Source organism: Mus caroli, chromosome 13, assembly GCF_900094665.2.
Source record: "Mus caroli chromosome 13, CAROLI_EIJ_v1.1, whole genome shotgun sequence".
NCBI lineage: Eukaryota > Metazoa > Chordata > Mammalia > Rodentia > Muridae > Mus > Mus caroli.
The window spans coordinates 77,739,682-77,745,534 of NC_034582.1; the positions used below are offsets into that span (position 1 = coordinate 77,739,682).

Here is a 5,853-nt window from a genome sequence, read left to right on the forward strand (position 1 = left end):
TGGGGGACTTTTGGGATAGCATTGGAAATGTAAATGAAATAAATACCTAATTAAAAAAAATGAACTAGCTCTGCCTATATCTAAGGATAACAGATCCATTTACTATTATTAACACAATGGACTTTTCCCCTCTGTGTTTCTAGGTTCCTTTGGCTCTTTCTTGGTTCCCACATAAGGTGTGATTGTTTGGAATGCTGACCATTTCTTATGTGGCATCATAGTGTTCATTTCCCTTTCCAACTACAATTCAAAAAAAAAAATGATGGCCTGTGGTTTTGCATCTTCTTTGTGACTTGTGTCTTCCTTGCTTTTGAATGAGCTCTTCTTTATTAAGTGTGACGTGATAAGCAGTGATCATGGCTGCAATACTGAGCATCACATGAAAGCAAGAGCACAATGGAAAGTAAGAGAACCAGTCACTAACAAAGTCAAGTATGAAGGCTGAGAGGATGGGCTAATGAGAAATACTATGTTTTTCATGATTCGGTTTATTTATTTGCTTTACATCCTGATAAAGTTTCCTCTCCCTCCTCTTCGACCAGTCTCTTGCTTTTTCCCTCACCTCCCCAGTCTCCCTGGCCCATTCTCCTCATAGAATAGGAGGCCTCCCAAGTTGCAATAAGAGTAGGTGAATCTAATTCTGTTGAGCCTAGACAAAGCAATGGGATCCAATGGAAGGCAACAGAGTGTCAGAGGTACCGCTCCGTCTGCTGTTAGTGGTCCCACATGAGAACCAAGCTGGACCTCTGTTACACATGTGTAAGGGGGTCTAGTTTCATCCCATGGATGCTCTCTGGTTGGAAGTTCAGTCTCAGTGAGCCTCTGTGGGTTATCAGATTAGCTGACTCTGTAGATTTTGTTGTGATGTCCTTGAGCTCACTGGATTCTTCAATATTTTCCCCCTCTTCCACAAGGTTTCCCAAGCTTAGCCTTATGTTTGGCTGTTGGTCTGCATATGTTTCCATCAGTTGCTGGGTGATCCTCTCAAATGACAATTATATTAGGCTCCTGTCTGAAAGTATAGAAGAATAGCATTTAGGGTGTCAGGGATGGGTTCTTGCTCCTAGCCTCAAGATGGGTCTCAAGGTGGGCCAGTCATTTGTCAGATATTCCCTCAGTTTCTGCTCCCTCTTTAGCACTGCACATGTTGTAGACAGAAAAAATGTGGGTTAAAGGTTTTTGTGACTGAGTTGGCAGCTCCATTCCTCCAATGGAAGTCCTGCCTGGTTATTCTAGGTGGCCTTTTCAGGTTCCATAGCCCCTACTGCTAGGAGTCTTAGCTAAATTCACCCTCATAGATTTCTGGGACTTTCCACTGTCTTAGGTTTCTAGCTCGTACCCCAGACACAGATTCTACTTCTCTCTCCCTCAGTCCTCCCAACCCTTGATCCCTCCAGATTCCTTACTCACCTACCTTCCATTCAGTTTCCCCTCAATCTTCCCCCTCGTATATTTTATTCCCCCACTAAGTGAGATTCAAGCATCCTCCCTGAGGTCCCCCTTGTTAATTAGGTTCTTTGAGTTTGTGGGCTGTAGCTGAACTTTATGGCTTTTTTTCACTTATAAGTGTGTACATACCATCTTTGTCTTTCTGGGTCTGAGTTACCTCACTCAGGTTGATATTTTCTAGTTTCATTCATTTGCCTACAAGTACTATGATGTCTTTGTTTTTAATTGCTGAGTAGTGTTCCTTTGTATAAATTTTCTTTATAAATTCTTCTATTGTTTCCAGTTTCTGGCTATTGTGAAAAAAAAAAGCTGCTGTGAACATAGTGGAACATGTATATGTGGGATGGTGGAGCATCTTTAAGGTAGATGCCCAGGGCAGGTATAGCTGGATCTTGAGATAGAATTATTCTCAGTTTTCTAAGAAACTTCTAATTTAGTTCCAAAGTTATTGTCCAAGTTTCAACTCCCACTAGAAATAGAGGAGTGTTCCTTTACTCTACATCCTCACCAGCATGTGCTTTCACTTGAGTTTTTTATCATAGCCATTATGACAAGTGTAAGATGGAATCTCAGAGTCATTTTGACTTGCAGAGAAATCTTATTTTTTAAACTGTTTGCAAGATAACATTTCTGATGTTCACAAAACTCCATGAGGGACACCTTATCCATCCTCAGCTATAAAGAGTAATTGTGGGAGCAATTAAATTCAAAATATTTATTGAGGAATTTGGTTATTAAAACATACACCGAGAGACACACATTTCTTTTAAAATTAAATATATGAGTAATAGTTGATTTTCTCACTCTTTGCTTTTGTGTATCACTATTGACATATGTACTTAGTGGCATATACTATCAACAAATGAATTGACACAAAGGAGATACTGATGGCAGAAATGTCAGGGTTTTGGCAGATTTTGTGCTTCTGGAGTTGAAAACAATACCAACAAAAAGATTGGAGCCTAGAACAGCACAAATATTGTAAATTAAGTATTACCACCCAAATTCAAGTATATTTCCATTTCAACAGTCTTGTCAATATGGTCCTAATAATACTTTACAAAATTAAAATCTGAGGAACTTTTGTGAAATAAAAGTTAGCAGCAAGAAAATGAGAGTTCATGCATGGTTTCAGGACTGAATACTCTCCTTTACTGGTATAGAGTTTGGTTTTCAAATTTACTTTGAGTCTTTGTTATTAGATGCTACGTATTTTTTAAAGCAGTAGCTTTAGTCAGAAGATCTGAACACTATATATGAAATCTCTTCCCTCTACTCTGCTAACTACATAAAAATAAAGATAATAGTTCTTGCAGCCTTGTGGTGTGGTTGACATTGAAAAAGACAGGTGTTACAGGTTATCACAATTATATTGACTCTCATTTTATTTCCATTAGTTACTTTTGTTAACTTACCAATTATGCATTGTTACCTTGACCCATTTTTGAGATGTCTCAATGGATCTGAAAGGCAGTAATTTGGGACCTAAAATTCGAGCTTTCAATTGCTATATTTTTAGAAAACCTTAAAGGTGCACAGGAAATTATGAATCTGGATGAGACAACACAGAGCTGTTCTGTAAAAGCATACAATAATTCCATTCACAGTCCCTTTCCTTCTGATGTTTCTGAAAGCTAATGTCTTTAAATAATTGCTTGCTCACAGCCATTGGATTAATTTTTTATGAGTGAGTTTTCAAACTGTCCCTCTGCTAGACATAAGAATGAAAATATTTAAAATCAGGTATGCTGACTTGACAATATAAATGTGCAGTTTTATTATAATTCCCAATGCAAAGGTTTTAGACATTGTACATGGTATTCCAATTCCTACAAGAAATATTTGAAATTCAGGAATCATGAACTATGCCTGAGTTCTTGGAAACTATGTGTCTGCTTTGGAGGCTGTTGGCTCCTGTGAATGGAAAAAAGTGCCACTGAGAATTTCAACCAACACGAAGCAACTGTTCCCAAGAATGTGGCTTAAGATTTTCAAAGAGAAGCCAGACAGTTAATGCATGCAGCTGTACTAGATGGTGACCGTGAGTGAGAATAGATGAATCAAGCAACACATGCTGTACCATGGGGCAGGTTCAACTTCTCCAGAATAACTAGTTCTTTATTTTTATCTGAACTCTGCTCATATTTCAAAAGAAACAAAGTCAAATACAGACAGAGAGTAGATTCTCTAAATCAGCACTGGTAAATAAAATGGTAGACAAGCTACTGTCCAAAAATCAAAGAAATTACAGATTCTCAAAGTTACCCTGACAACAAGAGATACCTAAATCTTGCATGTTCTTTTGAGGATGGCACATATGACAATTTTAAATCACACTAAAATTCAACTACAAAATTCTTCCAGAATAAATTAGCTTCCAAAAATCAAACAGTTTCAGAGAGCCTATAAAAAAAAGATAAGTGTGAAATGTAGGCCTTCTGTGGAATCACCAAGATCTCATAGCTCTTTATTCTTTCTCTAAAAAGTTTCTCTTGTAAAATATAATTTAGAGAATGCACAGAAAATAAATTTAGGATGGGCCAAACAGTTATGAGGCCTGAAGCTCCAATAACAACTTCAAGAATAAACACTTAATCAGCTTCAACCTATCTCCTTTTGGTGAACAGACCTCATCATTTTTGTAAGGAGATGGATTTTGACTAATATCATTGTGAATTGCTTATACAAATTAAATGTGCTACTTCTATAGGAAACTTTGGGTCAGCAGCAGATGTTGGTGAATTCCTACAGAAATGCATGCCCAAAGAACGTTGGGTTTCTTTTTTTTTTAAATGGCAGAAATCTGCTAGCTATTCCTGCCTTATCTACAACAGCTGAGCAATCTCTCAGTGCCTCGCAGAGACGGGAAACTTGGCTCAGATAGAGCGTGGACAAGCTTGCCTTAATCACATTGCTCTTTTACATGTGCAGAAGGACATCAACATTGACAGTGCAGAGGAAAGCAGCCATTTGCTGAAAACAACTGTCAACGTTGTCAAGATTTTGGAACCTCTTATAATGTGATTTGTATGACAAATCTTGTGGTATTTTGTTTGTCAGCAACAGTCGTGAATTTCCATGTATCTGGGAAGGAAGGGAAACTGTTCAGAAGTGGAGCGGTTTCTTTACACAGGCTGCACCAAAGGAAAACAGTTATTAATTTCAAACTGACACATTTCTACTAGAACTAGAATTTTTTTTCAAGTAAAAATCCATTTCATACACCATACAAATGTGTGCCCCCTACATTTTGGCTCAAATCTTGAAAAATTACACTCATCTTTCAAGTTTCCTTTGTTGCTTTTTAAATTTCAAAGCTGTTACTATAGAAATATTAATATTTCCTGAGTCAAAACTGTAGTACTAATGAGAGGTGTTCTCAGTGAAATAATAGGTTCATTTGTTTCCCCAAGAATGGAGTTGTATTTCCATAGAGCTCATAGAAGTGGCTTTAATAAATTATCCCTAAGTTACTGCACATGAGTGCTGTTGAGCAATGTTCCTTTCAAGTGAGAAGCACAGATACTCTCAGGCATGTCTTTTTCATTGTGTCCTGGTTCCTACTTTAAGATACTTCTCTCATAAAACTATTCCTTAATATGGTTTCTTCCTATGTCCTCAGCCAAAGGTCTCAACTCATGGGTGGAGTCCTTTTGAATATGTTTATATCACAGCCCACAAATATTCCTTCTGTGCAAATTACAAAATGCCCTTGAATACTTGACACCAAATATGAATCCAGCCAAAAAAGTCTCAGGTTCTCATCTACCACATTTGTGGCTCCTAGAGCAGCGTTGCCAATGTCTAATGTCTAAGACTTCTGTCTTAGAGCTTCTCTATCCATGAGGATCTGGTTTGAGAACGCTCTGCTCTGAATCTCAAACCTCGGCTCCACATAACATCTAGAATACCTTCACAAACGCTACTGTTAATGTTTGGTATGGATTGATGCTTTATTAATGGAATTGAACATGATCAATAAAATGGAGAGGCACCCTTACCATGGATGTTCACATACTTTGCTTCAAACTTTTCGTACACAGATCTTCCTTTGTTCTTTTTATTTATTTGTTTTCTGAAAAAGAAGAGATGGCACACTCCACGTAGCTATATAAATCAAATGCAACCTCTAAATGCAAAATGCAAAAGTCATTTTAATTCTCCTGGTAACCATGTTGAAAAGTAAATGGAAGCAGATGAAATTAATTTCAGCAAAGTATCTTATTTAACCCAATGTATCCATAATGTAATTAGTTTTAAAATGTAATAATGGCATAGTTTACATTCCTTTTATTTGCATTATATCTTTGAGATCTGCTGTGGTTTTCACACTTGCAGCACACTGCAAATAGGACTAGGAACATTTCCAGCACTTAATAGCCTGATGTGGCTAGTTGCTGCTGA

General features: G+C 37.4%; 1 long non-coding RNA gene across 1 annotated transcript in view; it reads right to left on the reverse strand.

Moving 5' to 3' along the window:
* LOC115029094 overlaps positions 1 to 5,526 on the reverse strand; it is a 41,480-nt gene extending 35,954 nt beyond the window's left edge. The window contains exon 1 of the long non-coding RNA XR_003834669.1: positions 5,451 to 5,526. This is a non-coding gene — a long non-coding RNA (uncharacterized LOC115029094). The remainder of the gene's footprint in view (positions 1 to 5,450) is intronic.
* Positions 5,527 to 5,853: the final 327 nt, after the last annotated feature.